Source organism: Cherax quadricarinatus, chromosome 22 (genome assembly GCF_038502225.1).
Source record: "Cherax quadricarinatus isolate ZL_2023a chromosome 22, ASM3850222v1, whole genome shotgun sequence".
NCBI classification, from domain to species: Eukaryota; Metazoa; Arthropoda; class Malacostraca; order Decapoda; family Parastacidae; genus Cherax; species Cherax quadricarinatus.
In genome coordinates, this window is record NC_091313.1 from 29,774,420 (window position 1) to 29,801,846 (window position 27,427).

At 42.9% G+C, this 27,427-nt stretch overlaps 1 protein-coding gene and 1 long non-coding RNA gene across 2 annotated transcripts in view; one reads left to right on the forward strand and one right to left on the reverse strand.

Annotated features, from left to right (window-relative positions):
- The window catches only part of LOC128689726 (uncharacterized), a 29,407-nt gene extending 13,408 nt beyond the window's left edge, over positions 1-15,999 (reverse strand). Inside the window, exons 1-2 of the long non-coding RNA XR_011392323.1 lie at positions 15,834-15,999; positions 3,772-3,932 (exon numbers count right to left, since the gene is read on the reverse strand). This is a non-coding gene — a long non-coding RNA (uncharacterized lncRNA). The remainder of the gene's footprint in view (positions 1-3,771; positions 3,933-15,833) is intronic.
- The window catches only part of LOC128689724 (ADAMTS-like protein 4), a 70,497-nt gene that overhangs the window by 3,760 nt on the left and 39,310 nt on the right, over positions 1-27,427 (forward strand). The window lies entirely within an intron of this gene.

Sequence of the window (27,427 nt, forward strand, 5' to 3'; positions counted from 1 at the left end):
CCTGAAACCGACGACACACGCACCGGAAGTGTGTACAACGTACCATCACCTTCACGATCCACTACATTCGCCAGGGATCACGACCTCGGCGGACCGGACAAGGGTATATAAACCGAGGTGTATATCTCTCAGTCTGTATACACAGACGTGGATACATCTCAGTGTGTATGCAGAGGTTTATTATATTTTAGAGATTAGTCCATTATTGTTAGTTGTATTGCAAACTAACACGTGTGCAACTAATGCGACACTTTATTGTGGAAACGTTTCCCTCTCCAGGAGCTTTGTTGCTCCTGGAGATCGAAACTATACCACAAAATGTAGCATTAGTTGCACGTGTCCTTTTACCCAACATATAGCCGGTAATTATACCAACATTATTACCACCCTCGTGTAATTGACACCCCTTAAACCCAACAGATGTATCAATGTGTTGGATTTACAGCACACTGGAACTAACATCATGCTAGTTTATTCTAACCTAATTATTCTGTAAGACATACCACAGGTGGGGGTTAGAACCCATGACAAGCGCGTCGTTAAACTCTAGGCAAGTGCGTAAGCCACTGGCCCAGCTGGCTACAATAAGATGAATCTTAAATAACAACAACAAAAAAAAGGCACAATAGTGTGACTTTGTAAATGGTTCAAGTCGGACAGAAACGTCGTCGTAAGCTCCTCTCTATGTGCAGGTTATTCGTGTAAGACGAATCTTAGTATAGCCAGTGGCTCAGGCACTGGCCTGGAGTTTTGCGACACTCGCCATGGGTTCTAACCCCACCCATACCATGGTTCGTTTGTTATTACGATTTTGTGAGTTATTCTGTAATACGTTTAGCGGGAAGCGCTATATCAGTAAGAGTTATTAGCTCCTGGGGAATGGAAAGCAAATAGGCTTTATCCAAGGGGAGGAGAGGTCCAGCTACTTGGATCAAGATCCCTTGAGAATCAAAGCACAATTTGAAAGTCCTTTTTATTCTAAATTTTAGTGTGGTTAAGCACCCAAGTTTTCTATATCTTGCCGCTATCGGTAAAATTTCTGTCACCAGTTTTCCGTCACACATTTTTTCCCAATAAATTCATATATAATATACATATCACAATATAATAATAAGGCTTATATAATTATCACTAAATCAAAACAACTAAATTTGTCAATCATGGTCCAATTATTTTTTTCTTAATTTATTCCGCGATATAGGCCATAACTCGCAGAAAATTTTGACGAAAGGGGAAATATCCCTCTGTTATAGGCCGAAAATAAGTTTGTTGTGTTTTTAAGAACCACAATAAGGTGACCGAGTCTGGAGATCAAACTCCTGTACCATAGGACGGTGATAGTGTCTGAGGGGGTAAGTCATGTCCATAACTCGTTCCATAAACCATATGCCACAAACCACAGCAATTTTTTATGGGGAAAATATCCCCACTATTTAAGCAGGATAAAAGAGGCTCCTACTTCGTTGAAACATCGTTTAAACCCTATCATCATCAGGGGAAGGCCAGGATACAAGGATATTACTGCCCCTAATCCGGTAGCTCTACCTGTATTAGAGAGCGCGAGTATCCCAAGGATTTCGAGAGAATAAAGTGAGAGACTGAGGTATTATGGGAGAGTGAAAGCGAGTGAGATAGTAACGCACGTCTGGAGTTTATCAGTAACGTAGACTCACTCTGGAGGATGACCTTGAGGCTGAACTTGACCGAGATCTACGCCTCAATGTTCCTTCATCCCCCCCTCTTGCAACCCCCCACCTGCTTCCCTTCCCCTTCCCCTTCCCCCGGGGCCGTCCTTCCACGTCAACTGCCCTACGACTTTCCCCCCCCCCCGGCCTCCTGCACCCCCACGTCTGTTCATGTGTCCCTCCCCCCTCCCACTCCCGGAGAATCAAGAGTTCCTGTGAGAGACGTGTCGGTGTAAGTTAACAGAGAGCTAGTGACGTAACTTTCACTCTATGTTCAGCACTAACTTATTCCAAACTCAAACTCATTCTCATGGTCTTCAAGTTCGTTAAGTTTACATTACTCTGTAAGACTAGAGAAAGCATTACTTCTTGCTAAATATGGAATAATTTTTTTCGAAACTTATTTTTTACGTTAATTTTAAAGTCAACTTATATATCGCAATTTGGTTAGTTCGATTTACTAAATGTAAATACAGTAACACTAATTAATGATATATTTAAATTCGAGATTTTTCTTTAAACAAAATTTGATAACTCAGCAGTACCGGCGAATAAAAAAAAAAAAAAAAAAAAAAAAAAAAAAAGTACCTGGTTACCTGGAGGTTACCTGCAGTATGCTGCTATCAACACCATGCCCAGCCCTTCTAGGGTAGGGTAGGTGCCTGAGATCGAGCTTTCAGCTCACAAGACTGTCATTCTCATTAGCCCCCTTGGGGCGGGGATGGCAGACCAGAGAGGTCTAGCTTCTCCCTACGAGCCCCGTGAGGGCGGGGAACGTGGCTAGGCCAGGGGACAGTTGGTCCCTAAGATGAGGGGGCACTTGTACCTCCTCCCATGGGAGACTTAGGTCTCAGACACTTCCTAGACAGGGAGCCAAGGCTGGGCTACCACTTGGCAAAGGCCCGGGAGAATACCGGTGAATCTAAAAAAAAAAAAAAAAAAAAAAAAAAAAAAGTATACTGCTGCTCTATTCTATACGATAGTTATACAGTGGGAATGGAAGCTAGCTAAATTTTCCTATCCTTTTTCATCCAGTAGGGTAAGTCACATACATTGTGTGAAAAATCTGTCAACCTCAGATGGGAGACTTCAGTAGGGCAATAGGGATATCAAGTACTCCATTAAATGTTCATCAATTATGACTTGATTTGCAAACAGAAAACTGGGAACAACAGAGTAAAGCTGATGAGCATGATGCAGAATTCCAGTACCACTGTGGCTTTACCGACGGTCTTGGACCGACGTCAAGAAATGAAAGGTTTGCTTAGCAGGATGCGTGTTGGTTCATCACTAGTACGGACGTCACCTCGCTAATATGTAACCTTATATCATAATATAAGCAGAGTTGCACTGCAATCCTTGGCTACACAGGTGCTCTTGAACCAACTTTGCAACTGCATTAATTACATTTTTACTTACCTTCCCACACAAAACCACACGCACTTGTGTGCGTATTCGAAAACAAACTACAAGAAGCAATTTTTCCATCTAAGATCAAAATAATGATTTCAATACTGTAATAATAATAATTAATAAATAATACTAATGTTTCAACACAGACACACTAAAGACTTGTAGTGGTACTTAAGAGGAAGAGAGACTAGAGTGCCGGTGCTCACCTTAAGATTTTTAACGTAAACAAGATGACTATTTTTATTGCTTAGATATATTTGGGTCTTCTGAACAAAACTAAGATCATCTGGCTTCTAATGGAAAAAAAATTGTACTTGGCTTTGTTGGGTTAGTCTTTATATATAATCATCTCGGGTTAAATAACCTTATGGATATTGTCTTCATCGTCTTCTAATTTTTCTTGGTGTCCATGAGACTGGATGGTCGCGACCTGGCGCCTTCCCACACATACGCTCGTAAGTTCTCAGCGTGTACAGAGCACCGATTCGTGACGGCGTCGAGGTCCCCTGCTGGGCTGATGAGTCCTGCACTCGACCACACTCCGGTTTCTAAGCTCCCCTTGCACTCCGCCCAATTAAACGAAGCCGCGTAGGAACTTCAGCAGCACCCGTCGCAAAAACCTTGCGTGCAAGGGTGTGTGTGAGAGAGACTGTTTATACTCAATATAACTTACCTTGTTTTGCTCGAGAGAGTCGAGTGTTAACTCCGGAGCTCCATCTCTCAAATTTCTATACACTGGTGTCTACAATTTCAGTCCTGCCTCTTTGGTACCGTCGTATTAACTCTTGAATCCGATGCAGATTATGGAATGTTGTGATTCATGGCTCAGGGTATCTGGAAACAAAGTAATACTTCTTAAGATCATTTGTTAAGCTAGGATACCAACATTAAAATTATATATATATATATATATATATATATATATATATATATATATATATATATATATATATATATATATATATATATATATATATAAAATCTCTCTGACAGCTTCCCTCCGTTGCTGTTCTCACTATTGTACCAAGCAACATCATCGCCGCTCATCTGGATTATCTCACACTTTTTGTGCATGTCTTTATCAAGAAGCTGACACTTGCAGAGTGGCTATGAAGACACACACATACTGAGCTGAGATAAACTTGTTGTCACAGTGGCTATACTCCTCTCCTCCCTATCTCACTCGCCTGTGGTGCATGCTTGTTCCCCTACACACACACACGCACACACACCCTTCCCATCCCAGTCATTACATTCCATTATCTTTCGTTTTATTTAATACCTAAGAACGGTTTTTTACAAGTAAATTTTTTGTTCGGATTTTAAAACAAATATCTATTTGGCTAGTGTAGATAATTTTTGTATCATATCAAATTGTACTAATAACCGCGCGGCAGCAAATAGCAAGTTTTACCTATTCGACACAATGTGCATGTCTTTGCCTGACCAGCCCGACCAGAGCCCAGTCATCCCCGGGCTCTGACCAGCCCGACCAGAGCCCAGTCCTCCCCGGGCTCTGACCAGCCCGACCAGAGCCCAGTCATCCCTGGGCTCTGACCAGCCCGACCAGAGTCCAGTCCTCCCCGGGCTCTGACCAGCCCGACCAGAGCCCAGTCCTCCCCGGGCTCTGACCAGCCCGACCAGAGCCCAGTCCTCCCCGGGCTCTGACCAACCCGACCAGAGCCCAGTCATCCCTGGGCTCTGACCAGCCCGACCAGAGCCCAGTCCTCCCCGGGCTCTGACCAGCCCGACCAGAGCCCAGTCCTCCCCGGGCTCTGACCAGCCCAACCAGAGCCCAGTCCTCCCCGGGCTCTGACCAGCCCGACCAGAGCCCAGTCATCCCCGGGCTCTGACCAGCCCGACCAGAGTCCAGTCCTCCCCGGGCTCTAACCAGCCCGACCAGAGCCCAGTCATCCCCGGGCTCTGACCAGCCCGACCAGAGCCCAGTCCTCCCCGGGCTCTGACCAGCCCGACCAGAGCCCAGTCATCCCCGGGCTCTGACCAGCCCGACCAGAGCCCAGTCATCCCCGGGCTCTGACCAGCCCGACCAGAGCCCAGTCATTGTCATGTAGGGGGGGAATGATTGAATAGGATTTAAGTGGGGGATATGGGGATAAGCGGATTATGTAGGCAGGGGAGAGGCAGGCGAGGTGGCAGGAGCGAGATGATTAGCGGAGGTAGGTAGGTAATGACAGGTCAGTGGTGACCACCACGACACTCTCATTAACTCTACACTACTCACTAACATATGTCTCGCCCACTCTTCACTTATATAAACATAATAAAATATGAGAAATAGGAATAGCTAATAACGGGGACAGTGAATATTACTATTCTACTCAAACACAGTTTATTATTAAGTCCTTGTACAATAATATATTTGGGAACAGGAGTACATTGGGGTTTAGATAAATGGGGTGGTACACATAAGCAGTGAGACAGGGAATACAATTAGCTTGGCGAAACAGAATATAACTTACAATGTAGTTCAGAGGGCAGTTCATCACAGGAACTAAGCCACAGGTCCCAAGACCTACACAGCACGAGTACTGCGTACTGCGCCAAGCCAGTACTCTGCCCAATGCCTCCAACAGTCTCCTCCAGAGACTTCAGCAGCCTTTTCCCGAGCCCTGCACCCCAGCAGCAGCTCCGCTCGAAGTCTCTGCTCAGGAGCTCTGCACCCCAGCAGCAGCTCCGCTCGAATCTCCTGATCATGCTCTTCCACAACCACGTGTACGACCTGACGCCTAGGTCTGAGGCGTCAAGAACAAAAGACCTCAGACGTGGGCGTGGCTACAGACGTTTGCCAAGGCAAGGTGTGACCATATAATTGGTTAAATTAGGTCTCCCCAGAGACCTCACAAGAGCCCAGCTGGACTACATCACATCCCCCTTTCTCCCCCAATTTAAAATATCTGAGAACTAGGACAATTTGTCCTAGTTATTAGACTATTTTAATCCTAATCCCTTAAATCTATTACAATACAAAGACAAAATTATACATAATACAATTATTCAATTACATATATTTCCCTCAACCTCAACTACCACAAGGCAGCATAATCAGTACACCTGGCAGTTGGCCAGCATAATAGTCGCTCTCTGGTGCAAAGCCTCCTTACCAGTCATTTCTCCTTAAACCTAAATATCGGGCTCCAGTGCCTTCCCTACTTCTACTAGAAATGCACTAGCCAATGCTAGTCACCCTCGCACGTTAACCATTGGGCCAAACCTCTCTAGGCTTCTATGGCGTGGAAAACTGCTCCAACGGATTGCATTCTTTCAAGTAACTGCAACTGGACCACTTCACAACCACCAAGGTTGCATTTTCGGCACACTTCACATGCACACTACAACATCTGAAAATCGAGACAGGGCAGGCATCGCAGCTAAGACCCTCCATTATCCTATGCCACTACTAGGATTCACTGGCCTCATAAAACAAGGCGGCCATAATCACTGGACCGTTTTCAAGGTCACCTTATTTCACACAGGTAACACTAACACTTCTGGCAAGTCAAAGTAGGCTGGGGACATCTCACACTCTTAATTGTCTCTCATGGCTGGCAGGGCATCCCCGCATACCTGTCGCACAGGTCGACCAGCAAGGCAGGACACACCTCCATGCCGCCCTTGAAAGCAGGCTGGTCCCAGCAGCTGGAGTCCATCTCCGCGGCTCACGTCCTTCCACATCTCCGAGGATGGCAACTCCTTCATAGTAGATTCTCCTGTCCTGGCACACCAGCCAGAATCCCTCACACACCACTGCAGCATCACCGCCATCTCCTCTTGAGCTAGGCAGCATCGCAGCATCACAGCACGGCCACAGCATATCCATCATCACAGCACGGCCGTATCACAGCAGCACATAGCACGGCCGTATCACAGCAGCACACAGCACGGCCACAGCATCGCAGCACGGCTACAACATCGCAGCACGGTCCCAGCATCACAGCACGGCCGCAGCGTCTCAACATCACAGCACGGCCGCAGCATCTCAACATCACAGCAGCACACAGCACGGCCACAGCATTGCAGCATGGCTACAGCATCTCAGCACGGCCACAGCATAGCAGCACGGCTACAGCATCTCAGCAGCATCACAGCAGCCGACATCAGCAGTAGCAGGCTATGGTCAGTTGCTCGAGGTGAGGTGAGGTCACTTCAGGTCATCAACAGCAGGTGCGGTCACCCATCCCTGGCAACTGCGGGTAACTGGCGGTCCGTGGGTGATGGTCACAGAGGCTGGGTGACGCAGACAGACACCCACTACACTGGATGACAGACCAGGGCAGCAATACATCTACTGGGGCACATCAGCTGGGTGACTGGGCATATCAGCTGGGTGACTGGGCACATCAGGTGGACAGCAATCATAGGCAACTCTTCAATGGGTGACAGTTGTGGGTAAGTCTTCCAAGGCGGGCTGGGTGACTTCTCATTCCTCTGTAAATATTCAATTTCGGCCAGTAATTGCTTCCCCCAAAAGTCTCACCCAAATACTGATATTCTCCACCATTTATCTCTAACCAACAACCAACTCCACCAAATATAATATCACACCCAAACAATTATTTAGACCCACCGTCAAAAAAGGACAGTTAAGGTCACTAGGATTATAATATCATACAGATATTCACTTTAGATTTTACACACACAAGGAAAAAAAAAGTGGTAGCAAATGGTAGCATAACAAGTATAACCGAGCAGTCAAAAATAAGGCACATGGGACTGGTTCCTACTATAAAAATAATAAGAACCACCACCGCTTAGACACCATGTCATGTAGGGGGGTAATGATTAAGGGAATATGGGGGTAAGCGGGGGGAGTCAGTAGGTAGGGGACAGGCGAGGTGGTAGGAGTGAGGTATGCGGAGGTAGGTAGGTGATGACAGGAGAGGTGAGCGGTAGGTAGGTAGGTAGGTAGGTAATGTGAGGTCACTGGTGACTACAACTTCACCTCTCATTACTCTACCCACCACACTCCACACTACTCACCCTCTCACTACTTTAACTTAACATAAATAAATGGAGAAAATAACGGGGACAGTGACTATTACTATTCTACTCAAACACAGTTTATTATTAAGTCTTTGTACAATAATATATTTGGGAACAGAACATTATTGTGGTTTAGATAAATGGGGTAGTACACATAAGCAGTGAGACAGGGAACACAATCAACTTGACCAAAATGAATGTAACTTACAATATAGTTCAGAGGGCAGTTCATCACAGGAACTAAGCCACAGGTCCCAAGACCTACACAGCACGAGTACTGCGCCAAGCCAGTACTCTGCCCAATGCCTCCAACAGTCTCCTCCAGAGACTTCAGCAGCCTTCTCCCGAGCCCTGCACCCCAGCAGCAGCTCCGCTCGAAGTCTCTGCTCAGGAGCTCTGCACCCCAGCAGCAGCTCCGCTCGAATCTCCTGATCATGCTCTTCCTTGGGCTTTTATGGTGGTCCAAGCACCCTCCGCAACCACGTGTACGACCTGACGCCTAGGTCTGAGGCGTCAAGAACAAAAGACCTCAGACGTGGGCGTGGCTACAGACGTTTGCCAAGGCAAGGTGTGACCATATAATTGGTTAAATTAGGTCTCCCCAGAGACCTCACAAGCCCAGCTGGACTACATCACATCATCCCCGGGCTCTGACCAGCCCGACCAGAGCCCAGTCCTCCCCGGGCTCTGACCAACCCGACCAGAGCCCAGTCATCCCCGGGCTCTGACCAGCCCGACCAGAGCCCAGTCATCCCCGTGCTCTGACCAGCCCGACCAGAGCCCACTCATCCCCGGGCTCTGACCAGCCCGACCAGAGCCCAGTCCTCCCCGGGCTCTGACCAACCCGACCAGAGCCCAGTCATCCCCGGGCTCTGACCAGCCCGACCAGAGCCCAGTCATCCCCGGGCTCTGACCAGCCCGACCAGAGCCCAGTCATCCCCGGGCTCTGACCAGCCCAACATGAAACCATGTACAACTCTCATATAAGTAACATGTTTGTTAAGTAGTGATACAAGTATAAAGTGCCGTCAGTGAGTGAGGAAACTTTCCAACCTCCGGCAGTTTAAGTGCAAACTGATAAGTAGAGAAAGTGGTCAAAATTTACAAGTGGTTTACCAAGAGGGGTTGGATTAAGTGGATTACCGAGTTGATTACCCTGGGTAGGTAAAGTGGTTACGTCGGTTCCCTACAAAGGGGTGATAAGTGGCTCTGATGAGCGTCTCTACCTAGGGGTAACGCAGAGGTGAACATCAAAATGGTATACAATACCGACAGGTTGTTAGGTAAGACACATATGCAACAGTTAGACAACTTTATTCCGAAACGTTTCGCCTACTGTGTAGGCGAAACGTTTCGGAATAAAGTTGTCTAACTGTTGCATATGTGTCTTACCTAGTAACGCAGAGGCTCCGCCTGAGCTGAAACGACGTAACGTTATATTCACGGATGAGCGTTAAGATCGTAAGGGTCATTAGGGGTCATATAGTGCATGGGAAGTGGAGGGTAATCAGTTTTAAATTTAAGTTTACTCCCCCCCCCAAAAAAAATGAGTATTATCCTATACACAAATAACCCACATATAGAAGAAAGAAACTCATGACGTTGTCATCCGACTATGACCAACTAGTCACACACTGACTATTTTTTTTTTTTTGGGGGGGGGGGGAGGGTATTACCCTGGCCGTAAGATGCATCAACCCCAAGAAACTGAAGCCATTCAGAAGGGGCAAGTTGAAAAATATCTAACGTGATTGATGGACTGACCACATCGACTCAAGGTTGAGGGACTGATTACCTCATTCTCCTCCTATTCTTCAAGATTCTCCTTTGTATGGACTGATGAAGCCACTGTGTGGCGAAACGTTTCCTCAATAAAGATACCCAAGAGTTGCACATGTGTCTAATTTATCAGAAATATAACTGTAGAGTAGGAAGATATACACAGAGACACTAGTGGGGAATAGAGGCCGTAGAGAGGAGGGTGGAGGCGAGAGAGTATCTAGGGAGCATAGGGGCAGTTTCGAAGATAGGGCATAGGGGCGAAACATGCAGTTCATAAGAACATAAGAAAGGAGGATCACTGCAGCAGGCCTGTAGGCCCATACTAGGCAGGTCCTTTACAATTCATCCCACTAACAAAACATTTGCCCAACCCAATTTTCAATGCTACCCAAGAAATAAGCTCTGATGTGCAAGTCCCACTCAAATCCAACCCCTCCCACTCATGTACTTATCCAACCTAAATTTGAAACTACCCAAAGTCCTAGCCTCAATAACCCAATTAGGTAGACTGTTCCACTCATCAACTACCCTATTTCCAAACCAATATTTTCGTATGTCCTTTCTAAATCTAAACTTATCTAATTTAAATCCATTACTGCGGGTTCTCTCTTGGAGAGATATCCTCAAGACCTTGTTAATATCCCCTTTATTAATACCTATCTTCCACTTATACACTTCGATCAGGTCTCCCCTCATTCTTCGTCTAACAAGTGAATGTAACTTAAGAGTCTTCAATCTTTCTTCATAAGGAAGATTTCTAATGCTATGTATTAATTTAGTCATCCTACGCTGAATGTTTTCTAACGAATTTATGTGTAAGAAAGGTATACAATACCGACAAGATGAAATTAAGACACATGTGCAACATCTGGGTATCTTTATTGTAGACGTTTCGCCATCCAGTGACTTTATCAATACAAATTCCAGGACATAACTTGAAGACAGTAGAACTATGTACAAAAGATGAGGCAACTGATTACCTCATCTTCTGTACATAGTTCTACTGTCTTCAAGTTATGTCCTAGAATCTGTATTGATAAAGCCACTGGATGGCGAAACGTCTACAATAAAGATACCCAGATTTTGCACATGTGTCTTAATTTCATCTAACGAATTTATGTCCATTCCGTAATATGGAGACCAGAACTGAGCTGCATAATCTAGGTGAGGCCTTACTAATGATGTATAAAGCTGCAGTATGACCTCTGGACTTGTTGATTACACTTCCCAGTAATCTATTTGCCTTATTACGTACGCTTAGGCATTGCTGTCTTGTTAGGTAAGACACATATGCAACAGTTAGGTATCTATTATGAAACGTTTCGCCTACACAGTAGGCTTCTTCAGTCAAGTACAGAAAAGTTGATAGAAGCGGAAGATACTTGAAGACGATGTAATCAGTCCATCACCCTTAAAGTTTTGAGGTGGTCAGTCCCTCAGTCTGGAGAAGAGCATTGTTCCATAGTATGAAACAATATGGAGAAAAAGTGACAGGATGGAGCTTTTTATAGCGCCAAGAGGTGAGACGTAGGCCACTAGGAGAGGTAAGAACTCAGATGTTGAGAGGTCAGGTCCCTCTCAGATCCAGCCCCTCTCACTAGTGGAAGTTGTCGAAGTTGATTGCAGGTCTGTACCAAGATACCCTTGTGTTGCAGTGTCTGATGTTTCGCCATCCAGTGGCTTTATCAATACAAATTCTAGGACATAACTTGAAGACAGTAGAACTATGTACAGAAGATGAGGTAATCAGTCCCTCAACCTAGGAGTAGGTGCGAACAGCACCATAGTCGCAGAATCTCCACGACTATGGTGCTGTTCGCACCTACTCCTAGGTTGAGGGACTGATTACCTCATCTTCTGTACATAGTTCTACTGTCTTCAAGTTATGTCCTAGAATTTGTATTGATAAAGCCACTGGATGGCGAAACGTCTACAATAAAGATACCCAGATGTTGCACATGTGTCTTACTAAGTTCTACATTATTTAACTTATAAGTGCTAGGGTTATGGACACTCCTGAGCTTCAGAACCTTGCATTTATCTACATTGAACTGCATCTGCCACTTTTCTGACCAAGAATAGAGATTGTCTAAATCCTCCTGAAGTTCCCTAACATCTACGTTTGAATCAATTATCCTACCATTCATCTACAAACCTGTCAGACACGGCAACTTCTTGGGATCTTAATACTTGGGAATTCTTCGCTTGCCTAATTCTTGGGCACGACCTACTTCAACGTTGAACAAATGTTACACGACCTATGACTTCTGCACCTCTCCTGCCAACGGTTTATAAGCTCCTTCTCAGCACGTATGCCGTATTCTATTCAAGATTGATGGACTGACCACATCGACTCAAGGTTGAGGGACTGATTACCTCATTCTCCTCCTGTTCTTCAAGATTCTCCTTTGTAAGGACTGATGAAGCCACTGTGTGGCGAAACGTTTCCTCAATAAAGATACCCAAGAGTTGCACATGTGTCTAATTTATCAACATGTCGGTTCTCTGAACCATTCATCTACAAATATCCTACCTATCTTCGTGTCATCGGCGAATTTGCTCATATCACTAGTAATACCCTCATCAAGGTCATTGATATATATTATAAACAACGGGCCACTTGTTACAGATCCCCACTCGGATTTAACCCCATTTATGGACACTGCTTCCTGTCTGCGAGCCATGACTCGATCCATGAGAGCACTCTTCCCTGAATGCCATGAGCTGCCACTTTCTTTAACAGTCTTTGGTGCGGAACTATCAAAAGTCTTACTAAAATCTAAGTAAATAATATCAAATTCTTTATCGTGATCAACAGCCTCAAAAGCTTTACTGAAGAAAGTTAATAAATTAGTTAGACAAGAACGGCCTCTCGTGAATCCATGCTGAGTATCATTAATCAGATTACGCTTATCCAGATGGCTTCTTATAATCTCAGCTATAATTGACTAGCAATTTGCCTACAGTTGAAGCCAGGCTTATTGGGCGGTAATTTGACGGTACTGACTTATCCCCTGATTTAAAAATAGGAATTACATTAGCCATCTTCCACATATCAGACACTACACCTGTTTGAAGAGATAAATTAAAAATATTAGTTAATGGTTCACAGAGTTCCATTTTGCATTCCTTAAGAACCCTTGAAAAAACCTCATCAGGCCCCGGCGACTTATTTTGCTTCAGTCGATCTATTTGTTTCATAACCATTTCACTAGTGACTGTGATGTTACACAATTTATCTTCTTCAGGCCCACTATAAAAATTAATTACTGGAATATTATTAGTGTCTTCCTGTGTAAAAACGGAGAGAAAATAATTATTTAAAATTGAGCACATTTCATTCTCTTTGTCAGTAAGATGCTCATAGTTATTTTTAAGGGAACCTATCTTATCTCTAACCTTTGTTCTATACACCTGGAAGAAACTTTTTGGGTTAGTTTTCGAATCCCTGGCAACTTTAATTTCATAGTCCCGTTTAGCTTTTCTTATCCCCTTTTTAATGTCCCTCTTAATGTCAATATACTGATTCATAAGATGACTCACCTCTTTTGATACGCCTATAAATTCCTTTCTTATGCCCTGAAAGATATTTGAGCCTATTATTCATCCATTTTGGATAATTTCTGTTTGATCTAATTTCTTTATACGGGATAAATGTTCTTTGGGAAGCATGTATAGTGTTCAGAAAACTGTCATATTGATAGCTCTCTTCGTTACCCCAGTCAACAGATAAGTGTTCTCTAGGCCCATCGTAATCTTCTAAGCGAAAATCTGGAACTGTTACCGAGTTATCCCTACTATCATACTTCCATTCAGTGCTAAATGTAATTGATTTGTGGTCGCTAGCACCAAGTTCCTCTGAAATTTCTAAATTATTAACAAGGGATTTATAGTTTGCCAGAACTAAGTCAAGCAGGTTATTTCCCCTTGTAGGCTCTGTCACAAACTGCTTCAAAAAACAATCCTGAACTACTTCTAAGAAGTCGTTTGATTCTAAATTCCCAGTCAAGAAATTCCAATTAATATGACTAAAGTTAAAGTCTCCTAGAATTACTACATTATCGTGCCTTGTGGCCTTAACAATTTCCTCCCATAGTAGTCTCCCTTGGTCCCTATCTAAGTTTGGGGGACGGTATATTACACCTAAAATCAATTTTGCATGTCCCTCTGAAAATTCTATGCAAACAGACTCAGTATGGTTTCAGACTTTATACCTGTTTTTATGCAACAGTTCAAGCGATCTCGGACATACAGTGCCACCCCACCCCCCTTCCCGATACTTCTGTCTGCTTGGAACCATTTAAAACCCTGTATGTGACATTCAGCAGGCATATCCCGATTTTTCGTATTGAACCAAGTCTCAGTTAAGGCAAATACATCAATGTTACCTGCACTAGGTTCCTAGTGTTGTTTGATATTATACTCAAGGGGAAGCCCTCAATATATGGGTTATGTTTACAGCGCCTGAGGAATGGTAGGTAACCAGATAAGAGATAATGAAGGTAGCTTGTATTTCTTGGACCGACGGCCCGTCGCCAGCATCAAGGGACCCCCATCCCTTGAAGAGTCACAGTGTTGACCCAGCCTCATTATTAAACACAGTCCGTATCCAGCCATACTTTTATTTAGCTATATAGAAAAATGTTCGGAGTAATGTGGTTCTAGACCATATTTGAGCCAGCCGGGCTGTGGCTCGTACGTTGGATTGCGTGCAGCCAGCAGTAACAGCCTGGTTGATCAGGCTCTGATCCACCAGGCGGCCTGGTCACAGACCGGGCCGCGGGGGCGTTAACCCCCGGAACTCTCTCCAGGTAAACTCCAGGTAAGAAGATATCTACTTCTATTTAACATCTAATACATTAACAGTGTGATACCTTACTCTGATATTTACGTACTGAGAGCAAAACCAAGTAGTGGTTTTCCTGTCATATTCAGCCACATTATTATTATTATTATTATTATTATTATTATTATAATCAAAAAGAAGCACTAAGTCACAAGGGCTATACAGCATATATTCAGACACAATGAATGGGTTTCTTGCGTCCGTTGATGGACTCTGCAATTGCCATTCTTCAACAATCTAAACCATTCTCGCTCTTATATCTGTTCAGGCAATCTCGGCTCCAGTAATTTATATTTTTATTTGGTTCAGTGTGCTCTCCCTCGACGCAAGTCTTATTTACCCCGAGCTCGAGTTAATCCCAAAAGTGCTAGCTTATCACTTTCCATGTGTAACCTCACCCTCCTCTGACACGCTTGTGCCAGATACTAAATACACAGCCTTTCAAATCATTCTTAATGTGAGCCCTATCTACCTCTTGTGTCATCAGTACATGCCTGTCGTTCGCACATAAGGCTGTTGCATGTACACACGTCAGTCGTTTGTATACACACGTGTACGCACGTACATGTGTATGTGGGGGGGATGCATTTAACACTTGATGTACCATCTTCCACCCGTCACTTTCATTCTCACCCTTGACACGCTGCGTCACTCTCGACGAAGATCATGCCCGACAAGAATGTTTGATGGACAAGTTGGTAATCCAAGTCCCTGACTAGAGCTGTTTGTGATGGCAGGAACAGCGTGATAGCCGAGGAATTCAGTGGCTTGGAAGTGGGTTATCAGTGGGGTGGAAATGTGGTGGAAAGGGATAGTATTATGGCTGTAGCAATAGGACAGTATAGTGGCAGAGTGACATCAGAGTGGCGGAAATGCGATAGTAGTGTGGCGGAAGTGTTGTGGCAGTATATTAGTTATGATATTATGTTGTTGGTGACAGTGTGGTGTCAGGTCAGTAACCTCCACCCTCCCCACCCCCACCACGACCACAGGCTAGCAACAGTTACAATGTCTCTCAACTAAGAAAAAAAAGTGTTATGCACAGTATTTGCAAATATGCCAAGTTTTCAATACAAAGTAAGTTAATGATAAACAGAGAACGCTACCTCTGAAAACCAGCGGCCACAGTGGATTAAGCACCAGTTGACGGAGAGTCTAATTGGGTGAAATTATTGTCAGACGTAGTGAAAATATTTCCCAATCTGCCCCGCTCCCGCCTCCCCCGGGCAAGTCAGAAAGCCAACACACACCTAACAGTCACAAGACGATCTAGGGCTTTATACCACCACTAGATGGCTCTGGTTACCGTGCATACAGCTGACGAAGATGAATACAGGAAAGTGGTTGGTTTTTGCCACACTGATTAAATATATATCGTCTCGGAGCTACAACAGCGGGTAATAAGACCTTCCACAGACACGCCCCACCGTTCTCGCCGTGCTATAAGCTGGGCAATATTTGCCTTGCAACAGTATAGCGCTCTTAAACGCGGCCTGATTAAGTCATGCTCCTGAATACACAGCAGGGACCTTGCCCAGCGCCTCGTGTGTTCTAGATAAGTGAGATGTGATGGGTGTATCTCAGTCCTGCCTGACTTACCACATGCACACTAAGCATGTTTAGTTTTCATTAACTTAACCACAACCGCCGCCAACATAGTTTTCGAGTATTCAGATTCTTGACAATGAAGCGAAAAAAAAATCCAGTCAGAAGAAACTGCTGGTTTTGGGTCGCTTTCAAACAATGTTAGATGCAAATTCTTCGATAATGTAGATTTACTGTCTGGCGTGCCTTATATAGTATATAATACTAATATCAATGAGATAAGGAAGTCATGCTAATCATGGTGTAAAGAGATGCTAACAGGCACACAAATCTGGTCATCACCAGCTGCTTGCCAATATGGTAAGTGGAAGAGATGGACCTGGAGCCTGAAGCACCAGGGTAAGTGTTTTGTGGGAGTCGAGACACCAGGTTTCTCGTCTATCAAATGTTGGAATAATTAAGAAAGTGTTAGAAGAATTAAGAAAGTGTTAGCAGAATTAAGACAATGTTAGAAGAATTACGAAAGTGTTAAGCAGAATTAAGACAGTGTTAGAAGAATTAAGACAGTGTTAGAAGAATTAACACAGTGTTAGAAGAATTAAGAAAGTGTTAGCAAATATGGAAACTAATGGTCTTGTTTCATGGGATATCATTGGATATCTTGTGATCACCCATATGTAGCGACAAGAGCAGAGCTATGATCGTAATGATCTATAATTGTAGCACTAACGGTCTCTTCTAGTATCCCCTCCCTCTCTAAAAAAGACAATCTATTACCAGCGCTTTTCATAGTTTACAGTTACTGTCTGTTGCTCTTTTTGATGATGTTGCTAAGAGATATTATCCTGTACATCCCTGAATGACCGTATATTTGGTTATCGTGTCTCCTCTTGTTTTTCCTTATTAGTCAAGTATAAGCTTTTAAGTATTTTGAGTGTGAAAGCGTTGAGAATTTCCGTATTGAGAAAGCCAACTTTTGTTTCCACTTATGTGCACTTGTGAACTATTTTTCGTCACACTATGACAAAGTTAAACGCTCGGGGTTCACTTCCATGTCCTTGAGAGTTCTCTTTACCTGGAGTTTACCTGGAGAGTGTTTCGGGGGTCAGAGTTTCGTAAATGCTAAAATCATGATAAATACGAAGTTTTCTTAATTCTATAGTGATAAGAACTTATTGATTTTTTTTTAATCGTAAGAAATTTGTCAAATCTACAGTGTCACCATTCCATTTTTTTTCAAGGTGGCTGGAACATCCAACCTGTTGCTGAGATTTACTCTAACAACACTCTTCTTCTCACTTAGTTGAGGCGCATAAACTGTGAGAGTGGTAATTCATCACATTTTCTCGTGGCAACCACAACTATGAGGGTCTCACTCGGAATTTCCTTCATGAAGTGTAATTGTGTTTTGTGACAGTGACGAAGTGTTAGTGGGGGGAGGGAAGTGGGAAGTGTTCCAGGCAGAACTGTCTCGCCTCACACACAATCTCCTTTACCTTTCTCTCTTGTGCCTTCCCTCTCCTCCTGCCACCTTTTCCTCTTTTTCCTGCTAGTCCCCTCCTCCTTTCCCATTCCTTCAATTTTGTGTCTGTCTGTTTGTGTCTGTCTCTGTCCGTCTATCTGTCCTTCTCTCTTCTTTCCGGCAACATTTTTAGGATTTTTTTTCTAAATCGAAGTTTGGACGACTATCGTAATTTGAGTTTCACAGAAATCTATATAGAAAAATAATTTTATAAATATATGCATCTGGATTTATATATACATGTATCATTATTTATACATTAATGGGAAGCGCTAAACCTGTTGTGATCATTCAGCTCTTGGTAAATGGAATTGTAGCTCCAATTCCCAAAATCAAGAGCCCTTTAATAGCATTAAAGCGCCACTTGAATTAAAGTACTGTTATGTCTAATGGAAGTACAATAGACTACATCCCTTCATGGGATGGGGATACGTCCTTGATGCCGGATCAGATCCGTATGACCCCTACGGGCTTATAATAATGATAATATTAGTAATAATAATAATTATTATACGCTTATAATAATAATATATTATTATTATTATTAATGAAAATAATTTATTCAGTAAAGTTTCCAGCACTTTTCTGCAGTGGTCTAGCATTAATAGTTTAATCTGGTAGCTGCCTAATCCCATCCTTCATCTGGTGTGTAATTGTGTGTTTGTTTTAATCTTGTGAGTGACTTACGAGTGTTTGTGGTGTTTGACGGTCACGGTGGCGGCAGCTTCTGTGGCTCGGCACACATATTTGAGGCTGTATTTTAATTATGTTTCTTGTATTGTTTACTGTCACATTCATTCAGAGTATCTTAAAACACGAGATACTTCTTTCCATAATTTTCATTACATTTGCTGGGGTTTAATTTCAGTAAACTAGTCTTGAAGTTTGCCCGACTCTATTGTTTGACCCTATCCTCAATGATTTTATTTTATTCTCATTAGTTTTGCATCGCCTCTTAACAGGGATACTTCTTATTCTCTTCTGCTATGTTTTTCACACATGCTAGAAACAGTGTTATTCACCAGTTAGTTGCTGTTTGTAGCGGCCGAGTCTCGGGTTCTGGTTTGGCCTCTCCTTTGGCCGCTCCTGGGAACGTTACCCTCTTCTAGGCTGCGTGAATCCTGGAGAGCGAAAAGTTGCCACAGCAAAATGTCACTTTTTCCTAACATATTGTCGGTAATTCTACTACTTTTCGAATCTATGTATAGATCCTGTCTCTACCACCTCGCTGTTCAAGTCGTTCCACTTCCTGACAACTCTGAAGCTAAGGAAAATATAGCCTAATATTATTATTATCATTCGTAGGGTTCTCATAGTGCCACGATTAGTGAATACATTCTCACCTCTGCTTTATTTAGTGTCCTTACTTGAGGCTGTTTCATTATTGTCTTCCATGCATTGACGGTACTGTCTTGATAAGGGAATTGTTCTCTTCATATTGGCTAATTTACCTTGTTTATTTTTTTTCATCTTAATCGTCTTTTCCATTTATGTTCATTGTTGTGTTCACTTCTTATTGCACTTTCACCCCCTCCTCTGTGTGCTTTCTCTCTCTCTCTCTCTCTCTCTCTCTCTCTCTCTCTCTCTCTCTCTCTCTCTCTCTCTCTCTCTCTCTCTCTCTCTCTCTCTCTCTTGCAAACACTCCTGTTTTTGTCCTTAAACTCATTCTCTCGCTTCTTTCTCTGTTTCCCTCTCTTGCTTCCTCTCCTTTTTGCTCGTTCTCTCTCCCTCTCTCTCTACCGCGTTCTCTCACATTTTCTTTACTCATTCAATAACTCTGCTAAGTGAAGCCACTTAGATGACCATTTCTCTCAGCCCCACTAATTTAATATCTTTTTTTTCCTCGCACTGTCTCTCAACACCCACTTCTAAAAATAACCGCCACTCTGGCGTCCACTCCATTCTCAATTTCCCATACTGTTTCTTAGTCTTATCTTAATCATCATTTTATTATTGTCTTTTGTTTTAATGTTAATATTTCTGTTGTTGTAGTAGTCACGCTATTTTCTCTCTCTCTTCCCACCTCTTCATTTAATTTCTTCTTTCATTTCCTCTTATTGTCAAGTTTTACCTACGGCTCTTCAGATGATGCTCAGGTCGTTGCCTCCTCCAACACTTCTGTTTAAGGTCTTCATTCCCCTCCCTCCCTCTCATCACTCTCATCCCATCCACCACACTCAACGAAGATGTATCTCATGTCAGCTCCGGCGGCGGAAAACTCCAAAGATGTGTCTCATGTCAGTGTTGATCGAAGCAAATAAGGACATGCGTATCAGTGGTCTAGCCAATTTTAAAACAGTTGACGACCGTGAAGGAGTTCCTGCATTATGATGCCTAGCGACTAGTGATGCAGCCTGGTAACTAGTGATGCAGCCTAGCGACTAGTGATGCATCCTAGCGACTAGTGATGCAGCCTGGTAACTAGTGATGCAGCCTAGCGACTAGTGATGCAGCCTAGCGACTAGTGATGCAGCCTGGTAACTAGTGTTGCAGCCTGGTAACTAGTGATGCAGCCTGGTAACTAGTGATGCAGCCTAGCGACTAGTGATGCAGCCTGGTAACTAGTGATGTAGCCTGGTAACTAGTGATGCAGCCAAGCGACTAGTGATGCAGCCTAGCGACTAGTGATGCAGCCTAGCGACTAGTGATGCAGCCTAGCGACTAGTGATGCAGCCTGGTAACTAGTGATGCAGGATAGCGACTAGTGATGCAGCCTGGTAACTAGTGATGCAGCCAAATGACCAGTGGTGCAGTTTAGCTACTAATGATGCAGCCTGGTGACTAGTGATGCAGCCTGGTAACTAGTGATGCTGCCTGGTAACTAGTGATGCAGCCTGATAACTAGTGATGCAGCCTAGTAACTAGTGATGTAGCCTGGTAACTAGTGATGCAGCCTGGTAACTACTGATGCAACCTAGTAACTAGTGATGCAGTCTAGTAACTAGTGATGCTGCTTGGTAACTAGTGATGCAGCCTGGTAATTAGTGATGCAGCCTGGTAACCAGTGATGCAGCCTGGTAACTAGTGATGCTGCCTGGTAACTAGTGATGCAGCCTAACGACTAATGGTGCAGCCTAACAACTAGACTGCTACTTTCTCTACGTTTTACTCCTGTCAGCCCAACAAGCCCTCCATACATATTCACCACAAACTTGCACTAAGGAGAGGATCCCTGTGACGATGTTTCGGTCCACACTGGAGCATCAAGTCGCGAAACGTGTCATAAGGCTCCTCTCTAAAGTGTGTGTTTTTTAGTGAATTGTATCAGCCACAATATTGTGATTTTTTTATTCTCCTCCACATATACCTTCAACGCCAGTAGAAGTTAGAAGCATCGTCTATGACACATACATGATACAGGAATACCTCATCGACATCCACAAGAACGTGGACAAATGTTGATGGCCGGAATATATCGGGGTACCGGGTAATGAACAGGCGGATTTGCAGACGAAGGCTGCTAAACCACGTGAGCTCATAGACGCCTTTTGAACCTTGTTCAGCTGTCTGTCCGTGAAAAATAACATGCCATGTGGGTCCTATAGATGAGCAGCAAGTTATACCTGGTTTGGAATGACTGTAGTCATCCTTTCTTCTTCCACAGGAATCCCTGTTGATCCGCATTGATGAAGTCTCCCGAGTGTTATTGTCCTTTTTTTTTGTGGAAAAAAAATTAAATTGTTTACCCACATCTGTGGTCCTCTCGGCTTCAGCGATTTTATGTAAATATTGGATGCAAGATATTTTAACTGGAAAAATCTTTACTGTTTCTTTATGTGTCTTTTGGTGAATGGAAACCGAGTCTGTATGGGCATCACATAGGTCTTTTGCATAGCACAGCGGATATCTTGTGGCCTAGATTTTTTTTTGTCCATCGTTCAGAAGAGATCTACTAATATTCACTAACACTTCCAGCATCACCTACACCAACAACCCCCAACTACCACCACGTATCCACCTCCTCAACCAACAACCCCAACTACCACCACATATCCACCTCCGTCCTAACCAACAACCCCCAACGACCACCACTACCATATATATTTCTTGTTGCTCTGACTACTAACGTCACTATCACAACTATTAATACGTCGTCACCTACAATCATATATCATACCCCTTTTACCATAATTGTTGAAACTAATATTGGGTTACGTCTTGTCCATTATTCCTGCGCTCTGCCCCTCGTTCAAACCACCTGCCTCTTAGTGGCAGATTTCTGACCCTTCTAGTGGACCGTACTACCTTTGGTCGGGAGTGGCTAATATGGGTTGCCATGTGTTCGAGGGTGTTCTGGTTATCACAAGTCTGTTTACAGTTCTATTGATTAAATCAGCCTACATAAGAGCCATGTTGCTCGTACGTCCAGGCTCATCTGGCGCTGAGAAAAGGCCAGGCCAGGCCAGGCTATGCGCTGTGAGGCGAGGCCAGACTATGCGCTGTGAGGCGAGGCCAGGCTATGCACTGCGAGGCGAGGCCAGGCTATGCGCTGTGAGGCGAGGCCAGGCTATGCACTGCGAGGCGAGGCCAAGTGACTATACGCTGTGAGGCGAGGCCAGTCTATGTGCTCTGAGGCGCATAGACTGGCGCATAGTATTTTATTATGTACAACAGTTTTCTTGCTAAGGGATTTTTTCTCTCTAGAAGTTTGATTAACTAACCCCAGGCCAAAAATGACATCCTTGACCCATAGACAAATACAGTGGCTCGGTACCAGCAGATTTATCAACGGTAATATTTAATTTTATTTTTATGACTGGTAGGTGCTGTTACATCTCCCTCACTGCGCTGTGTTCAGACTGTGTCGATAACAGAATAGACTGAGGAACCTTTAGCTAATAGGGTCAGGTAAGGTAATTACTGGTAGGTAGTGATTGCGACCGTAGCAGACTGCGTAGCCAGGTTTGTCTACAAGTTTGTAGTCGATGGGTTAGATTAGGTAAGATCTGGGAGCGTCAGACTGCTGGTAACGACAGTCTGTTCCCCAAGACAGTCCGCAGTTGGCTTATTTCCTTTGCCAGTGTTGGACGACTACTTTCTCTGCATATATATATATATATATATATATATATATATATATATATATATATATATATATATATATATATATATATATATATATATTATATATGGAAGTGGACCAGAATTCTTCCTTCGTAAGCCATGCGTGTCGTAAGAGGCGACTAAAATGCCGGGAGCAAGGGGCTAGTAACCCCTTCTCCTATATATATTACTAAATTTGAAAGGAGAAACTTTCGTTTTTCCTTTTGGGCCACCCCACCTCGGTGGGATATGGCTTGTGCGTTGAAAGAAGAAAGAATATATATATATATATATATATATATATATATATATATATATATATATATATATATATATATATATATATATATATATATATATATATATATGTAAAAATTTATAATTTTGCAGAGAAAGTAGTCGTCCAACACTGGCAAAAGAAATAAGCCAACTGCGACTGTCTTGGAGAACAGACTGTCGGTACCAGCAGTCTGACGCTCCCAGATCTTACCTAATCTAACCCATCGACTACAAACTTGTAGACAAACCTGGCTACGCAGTCTGCTACGGTCGCAATCACTACCTACCATTAATTAACTTACCTGACCTTATTAGCTAAAGGTTCCTCAGTCTATTCTGTTATCGACACAGTCTGAACACAGCGCAGTGAGGGAGATGTAACAGCACCTACCAGTCATATAAATAACATTAAATATGGCCGTTGATAAGTCTGCTGGTACCGAGCCACTGTATTTGTCTGAGTCAAGGATGTCATTTTTGGCCTGGGGTTAGTTAATATATATATATATATATATATATATATATATATATATATATATATATATATATATATATATATATATATATACAATACGAGGGTCATTACTAGGAAATTTTACCTTATTCCTAGTAATGACCCTCGTATTGTAGATAGTCTTAATGACCTTGGTGTAGTAGATAGTCTTTTTAGTATGATAATAAGATGTTATCTTCATTGTAGAATAAGAAAATATTATAACCTTTATATTATAATAAGGTAAAAGGACCCCAATGGAAATAAGTCACTCTGACTTTTTTGGGTTATCCTAGGTTCTCTACACATATGCTGCTATATATGATAATTCTATGTAACTGTATTTGTGTATACCTGAATAAACTTACTTACTTACTTACTGACCTCCAGTTCCTAATCCCACTAGAGTTGTCTCATTTTTATCTTACACGAAACAGACTCGACTCTCTCTCTGGAAATAAGTCACTCTCTTTTTTGGGTTATCCTAGGTTCTCTACACATATGCTGCTATATATGATAATTCTCTCTTACTTACTTACTCTCTCTCTCTCTCTCTCTCTCTCTCTCTCTCTCTCTCTCTCTCTCTCTCTCTCTCTCTCTCCTCTCTCTGCCTTGGTCTCCTCCAGTCACCTTATCTTCTTCATCTTTCTCTCTCAAACTCTTTTATTCTTTACCTAATAGACACTCCGCTCACATTTCCCCTCCTCATGATCCAAGGAATCGGACCTCTCCTCCCGTTCTTTGGATCGAACGGCAATGCCTCGCCTTCCCCAAGCACTCTACGACTCCTACGGATTTAGCTCTTCCCGGTAATGCTTCTAAAAAAATATTCCTCTACCTCTCATTCCCTCAACTCCTCATGTTTGTCTGCTCCTAAAGTACATTAAGGATACTTTGCTGGAAATACTTGTCCTACGTTAGTTTACGAGGTGAAAGTCAGTGTTTCAATAGTAGTTTATGGTCGTTTATGCCAGTTTTCCGCTCGTTCACTAACCTGAGAGAGAGAGAGAGAGAGAGAGAGAGAGAGATGGCTCCAATTTCATCTTGTTCCCTATTTGTATGTCTCATAAAAATATAAACTTTTTAAATGAAGTGATGTACGAAGGTAACAACTCTTAGCTTGTAAATAAAGTTGAAGTTAAACCCTGCGTGCAAAGAGAGAGAGAGAGAGATGAGGGAGGGGGGGAGGCGGGATAACATTCCGTATGCCTAACTGTGCATTCTTAGCGCACTGTGACATACTGTTCACAAAGAGTCTTTAACACAGTTGGACAGAGTTGGGAGAGTTGGTGTCTGACAATGTGATCCTAAACTTTATTGATTGGGAACAAACGCAGCTGTTGTGCCTCTGATCCTTGTCCTGCCTCTCCTTTGTTTAGTCTTTACTCATTTTTTTACATTATTTTATGCCGCTTCATTGCATAACAAAGATGAATAAGCCTAAGTGACACTAGAATGGAAACTGCTGTTGTTGGTGTGAGTGCGGAGCGAAGGAATGTTTGGGGTGAACTGGCGCAAAATGAGGACGTGATATGGTGTTGATGGTGTTTGAGGGTGTGTTGAAGACTGTTGACGGTGTGTGTGTGTGTGTACTCACCTAATTGTGGTTGCAGGGGTCGATACTCAGCTCCTGGCCCCGCCATTTCACTGAGTGCTACTAGGTCCTCTCTCTCCTTGCTCCATGAGCTTTATCATACCTCATCTTGAAGCTATGTATGGTTTCTGCCTCCACTACCTCACTTGCTAGGCTATTCCACTTCCTGACTACTTTATGACAGAAGAAATACTTCTTAACATCCCTTTGACTCATCTGTGTCTTCAATTTCCAGTTGTGACCCCTTGTTTCCGTGTCTCCTCTCTGGAACATCCTGTCTCTGTCCACCTTTTCTATTCCACACAGTATTTTGTATGTCGTTATCATGTCCTCCCTAACCCTCCTGTCCTCCAGTGTGTGTGTGTGTGTGTGTGTGTGTGTGTTGAGGATTGTTGATGGTGTGTTGGAGAGCTGCTGTGTGGTGCTACAGGGTGGAAGTGATATTCGTGGTGCAAGGCTTCTGTTATTGTTGTTACTGGAGGGCTTGGGGAAAAATGGAAGCAACACAGCACGACAGTCGTCCTGCCTCGCCTATCAGCACGACATGTCAATAGAACACAATGGAGCTCCGCGGTAGTACTAGCCTATCCGATGTAAATCCTATTTAAAGAATATTTTTAAACTGATATCTGTCAAACTTCTATATAAAACTTTCAGCATTTATTTATGTCCCAGTAATGTTTGTATTCAGTCTGTACCACTCGAATCATAAGCTCAGTATTGATGACTGATCTGATAGCTTTAGTAACACCCATCGTGTGAACTGGTTTATTGAGGTCTTGTGTTGTCTACAGAACAAGTTAATGTCAATGAGTCATGAATAATGGATAGTAAGTAAGTTTATTCAGGTACAGGCACACATAAATACAGTTATCTACATTATCATACAAAGCAGCATATGTTTAGGTTACCTAGGATGACCAAAAAAAGGTCAGACAAAGTGACTTAATTTTCATTGGGGTCATTTTAATTCCAGATCCTTTTAATAACAGATTCATAATGAATCAATAATAATTATTTACACCTTTTTACATATACACAAAAATAAAACATTATAAATTTAGACATTTGTCCAATCATTTCAATTTAAAATTTTGAACGAGCATACTGGTCAGAGCGTGGACAGTATTCAGTAGGTTGGAGAGACCAGCGAGTCAAGAGACTGAAGCATCAGCACTATGCTGCCTTATCAGGTTATAGTACACGTGCACTACCACAATATGTATTACAAAAGAGACCAAGCGTCTATCTGTATATCTCAAACTATAAGCATGACCTTCCTGACGCAGCAACTTGCCTTTCAGGTAACGATGCCAGTAAGGTCTATGTAGCAACTGACGTCTGGGTAAAACTAACGTCACAGGCAGGTTCAGAAATTTGAACTTGCCTTACACTGTAGCATTTTTGTTGTTGCTCCTCATGCACAGGATATAGCAGCGAGTCTAATCAATTAATTCCGTTAATTGGGCAATTTGCTCCCTTCTTTCCCCTCAAAGAAAAGAGAACTGGAGGCGACTATTCCAGTAAGCTTCCAACAGTGACAAGAAAAATCAGTGAGGCAGCACAACAACACACTACAACTCGGGCGGTCATCGGCAAAAGAATCCTTCATGTAGTTTAAAAGACACTTAGCAATGTATATATATATATATATATATATATATATATATATATATATATATATATATATATATATATATATATATATATATATATATATATATATATATATATATATATATATATATATATATATATATATATATATATATATATATATGGAGAATGAGATGTGAGTGACACGCATCACTCTCCACCCATATATACGTTTTTAATAAATATATTCTAGTGTTTACCGTGTCTTTCTAAACCAATTTGTCGGTATCCATTATCGAGGTTTATATCAAACTTCTATGTAAACTAGACGGAATCTGGAGAAGAAACTCGTGTTATCTTAGCAAAGAAGTTTTGATACTTGGCATTAAACTTGGGAAAATCTTTCCTTCGTGCGTTTTCCAGTGTATTTAGGCCGCAGTTTCGCACAGCCTCAGTGGTCGATAACCGGGGTCACGATTACTGGACGGAGAATCACTCCTTCCCCACTCCTTGCGCTTAATGACCCACACGAGTTCAGCGTTTCACACACCATGGGGATGTATAGTTCGATGTATACCTCACATTCCTACAAGGGCACACTGTATTCCTACAGTGTACCCTTGTAGGA